The sequence below is a fragment of the Apium graveolens genome, chromosome 1 (assembly GCF_009905375.1).
Source record: "Apium graveolens cultivar Ventura chromosome 1, ASM990537v1, whole genome shotgun sequence".
Classification (NCBI taxonomy): domain Eukaryota; kingdom Viridiplantae; phylum Streptophyta; class Magnoliopsida; order Apiales; family Apiaceae; genus Apium; species Apium graveolens.
This window is the reverse complement of record NC_133647.1, coordinates 130,345,697-130,360,691: the sequence shown is the minus strand read 5'-3', so window position 1 is coordinate 130,360,691 and position 14,995 is coordinate 130,345,697.

The window sequence follows — 14,995 nt, the reverse complement described above, 5'->3', positions numbered from 1 at the left end:
AAGTCTCACGACTGTCACATACTACTTCAACAGCTGCTCCAAGTTGCAATTCGTGGAATTCTCCCAAAAAATGTCCGGGTTAGCATCATTAGGCTGTGTTTCTTTTTCAATTCATTGTGCATTAAAGTTGTCGAGGTATCAAAATTGGATAAATTACAGTCAGATATAATATTAACCTTGTGCGAGCTGGAGAAAATATTCCCTCCCTCTTTTTTTGATATAATGATACATCTTACGGTTCACTTGGTTAGAGAATTGCGTTTGTGTGGTCCGGTTTTTTACAGATGGATGTATCCATTTCAACGGTTCAATAAGGTGCTGAAAAGTTATGTGCAAAACCGTTTATATCCGGAAGGTTGTATAGCGGAAAGCTATCTCGGAGAAGAATCTATAGAATTTTGCAACGAGTTTGTTCGGCAGAGTTGCACAACTGCAGGTCTTCTGAAGGACAAAGCCAAACTTGATGGTTCGTTATCTCCTGTAATAATAAAGTCATTTGAAGAAAAAGAGCGAGATGAGGCACACCTACATGTTCTTCAAAATAACTCGGAAGTGTATCCATACATCACGTAAGTTAAATTAATTAACCCTTGTCTTAATCTTCTTTTAGCGAGTATTTATGGTATTTCCTTATCAATACTTTTATTTCTAGGATGCACAAAGAATTATTAGAAGAAACCTATCGAGGGAAAAAAAAGACCGTGCAATGGCTAATCGGAGAGCACAATCAGTTATTTTGTAGTTGGTTTGAAAAAAGGTCAGTGAAATGATATGGAATGGAGAAGAAGTTCCTGAAATAATAAGGAATTTTTGAAGCCGTATATTGGAAAGAAGAAGCTAAGCAAGCCCCCTCCAAATTATGCGTATGTTGACAAGGACTGTTGGAGAATATTTGTGGCTGTGAGGACCAGTAAAAGCTGGGAGGTATATCTTTCATATTTATATCTTTCATGTTTATCGTGGCATATTTGAATTAGTGTTGAATTTAATATATCTTGTGTGCAGAAGATTAGTAAAGTGCAAAACGAGCGAGTTAGCGAGCGAAAATATCCACACAGAACCTCAAGGAAAGAATATATTGGTTTGGAGGAAGATGAGGTACGGGTTTCTTGCTATCTCCGAAATTTAGTATAGTATTGCACTTATTTTTTTAAACATTTTTATTTCTTCATTTTTTAACAGATCAAAGCAGGGCGGCTGGCCCCTGAAGAATAACCTGATCGAGCAATTTTGTGGAAAAAAGCCTGTACGCCACCAGATGGAGTTATTGATGAAGAGTTGGCTAAGACATTTGAAAACATTGTAAGTTCCAGATTTAATTGAACTTCTTTATATTTTAGTTGCACCGTTTTTCAATTTAATTGCATTTTAAAATTCATATGCAGTTTTAAATTTTATTGTACTACCTTTCAATTTAATTGCATTTTTAATTGCATCTGTTTTCAATTTAATTGTATTTAAAAATTTAGTTGCAGTTTTAATTTTAATTGCACTTCTTTTGAATTTTATGTGCACTTCTTTTTAATTTTAATTGCACTTCTATTTAATTTACTTGCACTGCTTTTTAATTTAATTGCTTTAATTTTAATTTTATGTGCACTTCTTTCCAATTTAATTGCATTTTTAAATTTAGTTTTAATTGCATTCCTGTTTAATTTGTTTAATTTTAACAAGATGAACTACTTGAAAAGAAACGCAAGGGTGAGTTTGTACCGTCTGGAAGCGAGGATGTGCTTTCTGTTGCACTGGAAACTCCTGAACATTCTGGTAGAGTTCAAGGAGTTGGAAGCTTTGTAAATCCATCGACGTACTTTAATTTACCGAAAGGGAAAGACAAGAAGAGGAGAGTGAGCAAAGAAGAGTTTGAACAAACAAAGAATGACTTTGAGAAAAGAAATGATGATCTTATGTTGCAGATTGCTGAGCTGAAGAATGCGATGAAGGAAATGGCTAGTGTAGCCAAACTCCACTCACCGATGTTGTCTGATAAGGCAAGTTGTCGAGTAGAAGAAAAAGAAGGAGTTGCTGAAATGAAGCAAAAGTACACTTACTGCTGTACGTGAATTGATGGTTGAAAACAATAATGGTAATGGTGATGACTGTGTGGACATTAATCATTTTGACCCTCCGCCTGGGAAAAAGGTAAGATAGTATTGTACGTATATCTCTCAATATTTTTGCAGTTATTTCCAGACTTATTATTTGACAATGCTTATAAATGTAATTTAGGATCCGCGAAAGTGCGAGCTGGTAGTGGATGTAATTGAAAACAAGGTAGCTTTTGTTATGGTATTCTCCGAGGATGGAATGTCTACGTTAGTACACAGAGTGCCTCTTGAGCCCGGATATGCTCGTGTCCAGGTAGACGGAACCATCAAGGAAGACGCCTTAGTTCCGGTACCAATAGCTGGTGAAATAGAGACAGTCCGCCAAGCGGTTGGCTCCCTTGTAGCATGGCCTAAAAATTTGATCATCTTCAGTCCCCCCACTGTTGAGGAATTTTCTTAAAAATTAGAGAATTATAAATGCATTTTCTAAAAACTATTAAGGTTTATGGAATACTTGTTTATTTGTTTATAGAAAAAGAAGAAAGTGAAGCCAAGGAAAACAAAGATTGTCAATGCGTATCAGAAACTGTCGGCTGAGATGAAGAGTGTGAAACCTACTGACAATGTTCCTCGAAGGTTTATGTTGTTGTACAGACATGCCATGGTTATATTAAAAGAAAGTGGAGACTCGATATAAATACCGTGTGGTGCTGAGGTGTTTTGAGTCGAAAAAGTCCTTTTTTTATTGCACGAGAATGTTATGGCCTTGTTGGAGTTTAAAATGATTGGTCAGGGCATAATATCTACATATATGGCGTATATATTTTTTCCTTCTTATTTTTCCTTTTCAATTCATTAATATTGTTTTATTTTATTTTTTCGTGAGAAAAAATTATGGAGAATGTTTTATTTTTATTTGTAGGTATTTGTATACCGAGGTTCGTAAGAGAAAACTATCCGACATGTATGCATTTGTTGATCCATCGGCCACTTTTAAGCTCAATGACGATTTTGAAGCTTATATTGTCGAACAGATGATTACAGGAGATTCTCGCATATTCCTCATGCCTCATAATGAGAAGTAAGTTTTAGCGTTTGCAAAATTATAAAAAATTATAAACTGTCTTTAAATTTTATAATTTCTTGTTTATTTATTTAACATTAAATAATTATCACTGGATTTTGATTATGATTTGGGAATCGGAAATCTTCATTCTCAACCCCTTGGCCCATCCGATAAATTTTCCAAAATTGGAAGCATCATTAATACGGTAGTGTTAATTGAACTTTTTTTTACATATATTTGCTGTCTATTTTTTTTAGAATTTTTTATTTATGTATACTGCATGTTTACTCTGTACAGAGCGGTGAGATCTTATAATGCTCAGAAAGGATTGGTAAACAAAAACCCCAAGATTAAGAACCTTAGCGTAAGTATTCATTTGTGCACATTTGACTGTAGTATGGTTTTTTTGTAATTTTTTTTTTTGGATTGATTAATTGTTAATTTTTTATTGGATTAGGGATCCCCGAAACAACCGAGTGTTGGTACTTGTCATGCATTACATGAAAGACATATTCGAAGATAAAGAAATGAAATTTATTACCAAGGTAATAAATGTACATTTAGCGCAATCTGCAAACACCTAGAATAAATGTACATTTATCAAGGCATATTTATATTTATAGTATAGTATGCTAATTCGCTGTTTTTACACTCTGTAAATTTCACAGTGGGCAGCTAAGACTCAAAACTGCTATACAAGGGAGGAACTTGATGAAGTGCGATTAGAGACTCTTCAATATGTCCAAGAGTTTTTTAGTATTCATGTTACCAGGGAACAATATTTAGTTTGATCAGTACACTGTCATCTAGTTGGTCGTTCGTTCGTTTGGTTGGTCTTATAATCTGCTTAAGTACTCTGCTACCACGCTAGTACCACGCTTTGCTGGAAATGACATGCGTAATTAGACTAGTTATGACAGATCATGAATTGTGGATATTCGGTCTGACTTGTTTAAATGATTGTTATAACTTTTGTTGGATGATTTTCAATTTATTATATAACTTTTGTTGCATTTCCGTGCTTGTTTGGTGCTAGATATATAGCTAAAAAGCTTTTAGTATTTCAGTTTTGGTTTGCAATTAGTCAATTTCAGTTTTGATAGTTTTGGTTTGCGATTGGTTTGGTTTGTGATTGGTTTGCGATTGGTAATTTTTGGCTAGTTGAATATGTGAATAATACACATCACTGAAAATATAAAAAGTGATGTCTATGCTAATAAAAAACAACAGGCATTTTTTTACATCGGCTAATAACCGATGTCTATTCCGGTTTTTCACGTTATGAATATTCCACCAAGTTATACCTTCCTATGTCACACTACTATTGTTCAACATTATACAATTAGCCATTGGTTCTACTTGATATAAATTACACATTAACTATTTTTTAATCGTTAAGTCTATTTCATTTAGCCATAACTCTGTGTATATTAACTAACTAAAGATATAATCATTACACACACCTAAATAAATTAAAGTTGTTTTTATTCCACTAACTGCGTTTTAGCAGGGCTAACATGCGTTTTAGCAAGCCTCACACACTCGTGTTTTGTTTAATTTCATATGATTAATATTATAGTAGCATATCATTACACAACAACATATATTCTACCATAATTTCTTGGACTATCTTAAAATCACACTAAATTTAAATTTATAAGCACTGAGAAACAAAACATACGTCTCACAGTACATACTATAATTTTAAAATCATCTAAACATAGATATATGCACAAGATATCTCAAATATTAATCAACTCTCCTACGTATCATTCATGTTATGTAAAATCTGAACTCGAGATCTTCATCAAAAAATATAAAACAAATGACATGAAAAGTAATGCGTACAAAATATCAGTTCACAAAAAAATATCTATGTACGATTGTAAACAAATATAACATGCAAATAGTTAATGGAGAACGCTAGTAGTTATAGAAACAGAAATCTTAAACTTCATTTCGTCCATCTTAAACCAATATAATCTATTTGTACTTAATCAAAATTCATTTTGATCAAGCACAAATGAATTTGTTTTAAGGACACCAATTCACATGCAATTATAGACTTTTAAAAATAAAAATACACAATTCAAGTACAAGTTATCACATGCAATTCAAAGGCCCAATTCAAAGATAAAAATAATTAAATATATAAATGTAAATAAATAAATAAACACAAAAAACCCTAATCTAAAGGCATAATTTAGAAAAATAACTTTAAAAGAAACCCTAAGTCAGAAAGACGATTGGAGAAGAAACCCTAAGTCAGAAACCCGATTATAAAAGAAAAAGACCGTATTGTGAACAAAAAGACTCAGTTGTAAACAAGAAGCCCAAATCGAATTTGAACACCATTGAACTCAAACACCACCTTGTTGACAAGATTGAACTCAGACACCAGCTTGAATTAGTTGAACTCAGACACCGGCTTCGGACCCAATCGATTGTGAGAGAAGAAATTTGACAGTGAGAGAGGGGGAATAAATGTGTTAGAGAGATTGAAATTTGAGGGTGGGAAACAATGTGAAATATGAAAGTTTATTAGTTTTAGGACAAAAGTAAAGTTTTAATAAATTTCCAACCCCCGCCATGTGTTTTTTAATTAATTTCATTCCCCGCTGTGTCAATTAATTAGCCGCCTAAAATTTTAGTTTTTAGTTACCCTTTATTAAGACCAATGGTAACATCATTGATAGTGTAACGGTAAATGTCTCATTTTCTCTATGGTTATACTAAAGAATACCAGCAGTTACAATAAAAAAAGTGCAACCACAAATAGATAATTTTTTTTGAGGCATCTATAATCACATTTTAGCTTCCTTACACTAAAAAAAACTCGTTATAATAGGTTACATATGGTGTAGTGGTTATGGGCTAAGAATTAAGTTAGCATTAGATGACTTGGTGGGAAAATGTCTCGTATTGAAGTTTAGAGTTCTAAATATGACTCCTTAGGCCCGTAGTTTACTTAGAGGCTAATTGTTTCAGATGTAGGTCCTTATTCGAATATATTTTTTAGGTTCCTTTAATTAATTATATAATTAATAAATAATTAATTAGGCCCAGTAATTGGGCCCCTTTATTGGACCAAGCTAGGTCTTATTATTGGAATATTAATTATGTGTACATGGTTATCCAAAAATTGATTAGTTTTTTAATCTACATTAATATATATGGAAACAAATAATTTAACATGTTCTTTATCGTTATAAAACTAAAACACACACATATTTGCCCAATTATGAATATGGTAATAAATTTGAAGATATATCAAAAAATAATATTATACATTTTGTACCATTTCTCCTCTTTATTTTTTTCAATATGCTTCAATTGTCCTTTTATCCTTCTTTTATTTTTTTTATATTTTTCTCCATTTAACAAAATAAGCGCTTTAAGCTAAATAAAGTAAACTAACACCTATATGTGTATGTGCACATATAGATAGTTATTTTCATCAATCTGTATACATAAATTCTAATTCAAATTTAAATTTTATTTATTTTATGATACACACAAAATTGACTACATGAATTGGTGGTTATCTCTTTTCATGTCAACATTAAGCTAACCCACATGTCCATGTCAACATAAAAAGTAACCAATATGTTGTTTGTGTTATAAAAAATATTATTAGTTTACGGGAAAATGGATGAATTTTATTTTCTCTCTATTTGGTTGTTATTAGCTTTTATGTAATATGCATCCTTTAATTATGGCAACTTTCTTCCAAAGATGTCTTATAAAATTTTTACATTCAATATCATTAATATTTGATTTCATATATAATCTTTTAGAAGATATTTCAACTTAAAAATATTACTTTAAACACGAATATTTGAACATAATTTTAGTTGCATTATAAAGAATACAAGACACGGTTTATTTGGTAATCAAACATTATTCATAATGTTTGATTATGAATCGGGTCAAGTCCTGATTACGAGTCCGAAATAAACCGAAGCATGATGTCCCAACTGCAGCCAACTTGGGTTACGACAAGCCCACCACAGGCCCCCAAAAGATCATGATTTGTTGGTGCACAAAGTAGTAGTACTTTGCCTTATAAACTGAACAGAAGTCCCAAATCTCCTCGATGTGGGACTGGGGTGTTACAAACTCCCCCACTTAAACTCTTGACGTTCTCGTCAGGCCTGAACAGACAGTCCATAGGTCCGGATCGTTCCTCTCTAGTCATTATGGGATAATACCGGCTGGTTTCGTGTCCCCACCTCCGGACCTCTTGCCATTGTGGGATAATACCACCAGCCTTCGTGTCCCCACCTCCGGCAACTTTACAAATCAAGCTTTCGAGAGTCGGCTCTAATACCATATGTGACAACCCGGTTTAAATTCCGAGTCTTTTTCGAAAATTGGGTCAAGTCCCGATTACGAATCTGAAATAAACCGAAACATACTGTCTCGTGTGCAACCAACTTGGGTTACGACAAGCCCACCACAGGCCCCTAAAAGATCATGATTTGTTGGTGCACACAGTAATAGTAATTTTCCTTATAAACTGAACAGAAGTCCCAAATTTTCTCGATGTGGGATTTTGGGACTGCGGTGTTACAAAATAATCTACTTATTACAGCACAAAATGTATAACGATGGGATACATCACTCAATTTTAAAATTCAAAAGTCATGTACTCTGATGATCTAGTAAAAACTTTAACATAAAGATATTACTTTAATAATTAGCTACTACAGGTCAAAGCAAAGCAAATTAAGAAACAAATATATAATTAAATAACCTCTTTCTGCTAAGCATGTACATTTTCACGTTAGCACTACATAAATTATATTTGATATAAAATGAATTTACAATTCTTTGACCCCTCAAAATACATACTTAATTTAAAATATATCACTAATTAATTACACTACAAGAAATCGGGCCATTTACGACGGTTTTTTTGAACTGAAACCGTCGTAATTGAGTCATTTACGATGGAAAAAAATCGTCATTTTTGGTCGAGTAGTAAGTTCATTTTTTCGTCACATGATAAAATTGTGTCGCAAGTTAAAATTCCGTTGCAAGTTAAAATTTCGTCGCAATTTAGCAAAGGTTGGGCCCATATTTTTAATAAAATAATAAATCAATTTACGACGAACTTATGACGGAATATGTGATGAACAACCGTCGTAAGTATATATTTTCCAGTCACTTTCCAGCAACCCCAATTCGACCTAGGACACAATTTTCAGTCCGATTTTGAGTTGTTCACCCATCCTTTCTTGTAAGTTCCCCACAAAAATCTTTGGTCAGGAGAGAAGCTCCTCTCATCTACACCATTATCACCATCTTCTTCTTGTTCATCAAGCCCAAAGTTAGAAGAAATAGGAAAAAATTCCGGTGAGCATTTTTCAATTTGTTTTAGCATACCAAAAAATTCTAAACTACTTATACAATCCAAAATAACCAGAAGAACATCATATCATCAACAAATTGTTGATTCCGGCGAAAATAAACTAAAATTAACATTTTACGGGGAAAAAAACGGACTGAGCACTTCTCAACCAAATTCAATGTTTACTATCACAAATTAAAGCATATATCATGTACAATCTATTTATGTTAAAAATACAAACAAACAATTAGAACCGATATCAGAAATTGAAATCTAAAACCCGGTTAGAAAGCTTTGTAGAGGAAGATCTCCGGCGAACTCGACTGGAACGCTCATTTTTTATTAAACCTTTGTCATGCTTCTAGTAAGTCATGGTGACGATGGTATCTACGGCCAAAGCATTGCACTAACCCTTGCGGGCAGCCTTCATAAATCTCTCTCTGGTCTCCCAGACCATTTTCTGTGTGAAAGAAAAAAAGGCGGAGGCTAAAGTGGATGAGGTTAGGGTTTTTGTGAGTGAGAGAGGGATTTAATAGATAGTTTTTACATGTGAGATAAACGGCTGAGATTTTGATTTGAGTTTAATGTTAATCCCACCCACCTGCTTTCTCACTGAGTCACACTCTACACACACGCTTTGTGTATTTTTTTGTGCACGATTTTTTTATTTATCTGTGATATCAATTTTTTATATTATTATTAAACTCCTTATTTTGAAAATTTTTTAAGTAAATTTTATGAAATGGTTTTATTTATTGAAGTGAATTTTTTGAAGCCTTGCAATTTTTTAGAGAGAAATGATTTATTAAAAAAGTTCAAGGACAAATAAATATATATAATCAAATCAATTTTTTTTAATCAGGTTAATTATAGCCAAATCATTGTTCAAAAATTTAATAAAACAAAATAAAATTATTTGTTAATAAATAATTCAAAAATGCCGAATCTTTGTAAATGCAGTAAAAACACCTAAATTAGGATTTGGAACCAAAGTAGAGGCAGGGGTCTTATATGTGTTAAAATAATCAAGATTTTTGGTTATAATATTTTTTTAACCATTGCAGTATCCGTACGGTTAAATCGTTCATTATCAATTCTGAATATGTGGAAATTAATTACTCAACCCCTAAATTATAATTTTTATAAATAATTAAGAGTTAAATATTTAACTTAGTTAACTTTTCCCGTACACACTTTATTTTTTAGAATATTCACGTCTGTATAGTTGGATTAATTTTATTTGATTTCTCATTTTAGCAGTCAAGCAGCAGTTTGACTTGTAAAGCTAACTAGTGTTTAATCCTGAATTAGTGTTTCGATTATTTTAAAAAAAAAAATCAACGATCCAACCGTATGGATTTCAATATATATATATATATATATATATATATATATATATATATATATTAGTCATATAACCAAAATTTCATATCAAAATAATTTTATTTGGTTTGTCATTTTAACAGTCAAAAATCAGTTTGACTAGTACAACTAACTAGTGTTTAATCCTGACTTGGTGTTTCGATTATTTTAAAAATTATTTTTCAACAATCCAACCGTATAGATGTCAATAGATATATATTAGTGATATAACCAAAATTTCATATCAAAATAATTTTATTTGGTTTGCCATTTTAACAGTCAAATATCAGTTTGACTTGTACAACTAACTAGTGTTTAATCCTGAATTGGTGTTTTGATTATTTTAAAACTATTTTTCAACGATCCAACAGTATGGATTTCAATAAATATATATATTAGTGATATAACCAAAATTACATATCAAAATAATTTTACTGGATTTATCATTTTAACAGTCAAGCATCAGTTTGACTTGTACACCTAACTAGTGTTTAATCCTGAATTGGTGTTTCGATTATTTTAAAAATATTTTTCAACATTGCAACATTATGAATTTCAATTAATATATATATTAGTGATAAAACCGAAATTTCATATCAAAATAATTTTATTTGGTTTGCCATTTTAACAGTCAAAGATGAGTTTCACTTGTACATCTAACTAGTGTTTAATCCTGAATTGGTGTTTCGATTATTTTTTTAAAAAATTCAACAATCCAACCGTATAGATGTCAATATATATATATATATATATATATATATATATATATATATATATTAGTGCTATAACCAAATTTCATATCAAAATAATTTTATTTGATTTGCCATTTTAAAAGTCAAGCATCAGTTCGACTATTACAACTAACTGGTAATTAGTTCTGAATTTAGGTTTTGATTATTTTAAAAAAAAATAATCAATCCACCCGTATGGATGACAATATCTATATATTAGTGATAATCAATGTTTCATATTAAATTATTTTATCAAAATATTTAATTTTTTTCTGAAATTTTTCGAATGTCACACAAACAAATAAATGATGACATTAATATGGTTGGATCATGAAATAATATTTTTTAAAAATTGAAATTATAAAAAATCATGTGCTAATTTATGCCGGAGTCCGTCATAAATTATTATCTACAAAAAATTGAGAAAAATCAAATTTACCGCCAAAATTATAGGGAAAAAGTTAAATTTCCCTCTTTGATAACTTACGACGAATTTTAATTTCCGTCGTTATTTTTTGTCAAAAATATTTCATCGTAAATTTAAATAAAATATATTTTTTGTTTAATTTCAAATTAAAATTTTAATAAAAATATTTAAATTACGACGAAATGTTCAAACCGTCACAATTTAAAATGATTTTTATTTTTCCTCCAAAAATTTGGGGAAAAAGTTAAATTTCCCTCTTTGATAACTTACGACGAATTTTAATTTCCGTCATAAATTTTAATAAAAATAATTAACTTATGACGAAATGTTTAAATCGTCGCAACTTCAAATAATTTTCATTTTTATTTAATCGTATCGTGCATAATTTTATTAATGAAATACTAAATTTACGACGATTTTGGGTTTCGTCATAAATAATTACGACGTTTTACTTTTTTCCGTCGTAAGTTGGGCGCGCATTTTTTTCCGTCGTAATTGGCCTATTTTGTTGTAGTGTTATAAAATCTATGATATATGTTAAATAATTATTAGACTCAAGCCACATACATATAAAAGAAAACTAAAATAAAGAGAACAAAATTTTTTACATTATTTATTTTCTGCACAAATATCTAACAAAAATTATTATTATTATTATTATATAATATTAGTTGAACAAATAAACATGAGAACACAGTTATTTTCAAAAATCTTTAAACTTAACCAGATGTTATTCACACAGCACAACCCAATATTTGATCCAATATTTGATTAAACTATTAGTATATGTGTGTCAGTGAGCTATTCACAGGCATCTGCCAAAATAACTTTTCGCTGGGGTTTAACTTTTATTATCTGATTAATTATACTAATGAGTAGACGTAGTGAATTCTTACCTGATCACCTCCTGATCCGGAAACTAAGAAACACTCTGTTCATCCTCTCCTCTGGCTCCTGGGCACTAGGGTTTTTGTTTTTTTTTACTCCGTATGTACTCTTAGATTAGGGGTTTAACCCTTACAAATACAATTTTAATAAATAAAACTTATTTATATTTATCATTTTTTTCTTTTTTAAACTAATTAATAAATTTATTCACCTATTCTAATTCTAACCCATTTTTTATTATTATTATTATTATTATTATTATTATATAAAATACACATACATTACAATTGTTAACTTATCATTTTAATATTCCATTGAGTATGTACATGCCCCGATTCAAATTGACCAATGTTTAACCAGATAATAATAATAATAATAATTTCAAAATTATTTTTAAAATATGAAATTTACATTTAAAAATAGACTATAAATGTGATTTTAAATAACAATCTAAATATAATATTTCACTCAAAAATATGGTCAAGTTGACTTGTGAAAAGTGAAAATGGACTGTATTAGTATTTGTTTTTATAAAAGACTAATTGAAAGAAATAAAATTGCAGGCATCTTCCTATTTTATATTATGATATTATTTATGTCTCCATTGTGCATATGAATGTTTATAGTTTATATTAGTCACAATTGGGTTTAGTAAAATCTTAAGGTCTGACTTGATTTAAAAAAAAATGATTCTAGATTAACGATGTAGTATTTTTTTTTGGTTTACTAAAATTGTGGTGTACAATTATTAATATAAACATTAATTTGATTTTTTTTAAAAGTCTTTAAATTATATATTCATCACTGCTTATACAACATTTTAATTAATTTATTCTCAAAATTAATTAATATAACTTTCAAATTTATATTTATAAATTTAGAATTTTAAAGTCAAAACTCAGGAAACACGATTCTATTTCTATGGGTCTTTCACATGACAAATGCAGAAATTTAAATAAACTTATATTTAATATAATCAATTTAGATTTATAATCAAATATCAGAGTCACATCGCCACAATTTTATAATTTTTATTAGTTTCTCATAAAACAAGTGCTCATAAATTTAGGCAATTGTTAAATCCAATGAAGACACCTAGTTATAACAAAATTTGGTCTACCAAAATTTAGCCGTTTACATGTTGGTTGTTGAGAAAAGGAAAAAATTAAAAAATTGTATGCAATCTTTTTCTGTCAAAAGATGCCAACACTATGATTTATATTTTGTTCATTCATCTTAATTTCTTGTGGTCAAGTTTTGAAATTATGAATGACATAAAGATAGTAAGATTAGGGACTGATTAGTAAAGAAACCTTAGAGAGGTTTGGAAACTTGTATTTTCATTTCAAATGAGAAATTTTAAATGACAGAGTATTTGAGTTGTCATTTCAAATTTTTATATTTATACTAATATTTGAATGTCCTGAATTTGAAATAAAATTCAAATCCAAATTCTCAATCAGTTTATTTGATACCAGAATTTCAAATCAAATTCAGTTTCCCAAACGGGTTGTTACATTATTTGCCAAAAATTGTAAAATGCAATTACAACATATTACATGATAGAGCATCAAACCGAGAAGGAAACAACAATTTCTTCAAATTCCTTTTTCAAATCGCTGAGTTTCTTTTGGATTCCTGCTTTGGAATTTTGCAGAGATGCAATAACAGCTATCTTCTCCCCCAAGAGGTGTACCTTCTCATTTATCCTATCAAGTTCCTCCTCTAATTTCTCCACAGTTGTATCCTCCGGCTCCTCCTTCTTCATTGCCGACATCTGATTGGTCGAAATAGAGTCTTCACGGCGGGCCGCCATTCTTAAAATGCTCACCTCGTGTATTACATACACTTGTAATAGTCCTTTAAATAGGGTTTGTAACAGCTATCTTGGGCCTATGGTACAATATGGGCCTTTATTTGTTCAAAAACTTATATTCATTGGGCTTAGATATATTAATATCTTGAAGTTATTTTTATTTATTATTATTTATTTATTTATTTTTTAATAATTGAGTAATATAAAAAAATTTGTTTCTTTGAATACTTCCTTAATTAAAAAAAATATCTATTGATATTTTTATGATGATTATTTCGAATTCTAGATATTTTCACAGATTAATAAGTAATTATTATTTTTGAAATATTTATGTTCATAAATATGAGCAACTAAATAGGTCTCACGGTTGTTGTCCCTGGCATCTAAGAAAATAATTATTAATTTTTAATTTGGGTAATATATTTTTACTATAATTAAAATAATATATATAAATAATATGGTTGGTCAAATAATTATAAAATAAATACACAATTCAAGTACCAACATACAGCTATTAATTTTAAATTATGACATGTAATATATAGTAAGTGCATGAAATTTTGTACTTTGTATTTAACACACAACTACTATCAACAAGTTATTTCGGGAAAAAGTGATATATATATAATACAAATAACTTCTTGTGCATGGTTTCATTTTTTTTGCAAGATATACAATAGAAAATCAACAGTGCTTACAAATATGGCACAAACATTAACCATCTCAAAACAACACATGTAAGAAATTCACCAAAACCTATGAAAGTAGCAAGCTAAGTTAACAATTATATGAGCAAGCTAAAAACCTCCACCCAAAAGTTAAATTCAAAGGCACAATCTATATATTTGATAATCTGTTAAGATAAATGGGACAAAACCCTTTCACGAATGAGATAAAATGTAAGACAGTCTCAATTAATTATGTATCATATTAATTAGAAATATAAAGTCGTAATAAACGGAAATAAAAGAAATGCATATCACCAAAAAATTTCACTTGGTTTGGCCGTGATCATAGTCTATGATCTACATCCAAGTCCCATGTAAACTAGCAGAAAAATATATTATATTAATTTCAATAAAAGAACTTACAATCTTTCCTTTGGTTACAAACGGATAGCCCCGAGAGAACCATTTACTTAGCACACTTGCTACCTACCACTACTGCTACAACTAGCCCACTTGCTACCTTGGCTAATCCTTTGAAATCAAAACTTTTCCATAACCCGACACAAGTTATTATGAAAACACGTACAATAAATAAATATAGAATAACAACTCAATATGTCCTTGTTTGATTGGATA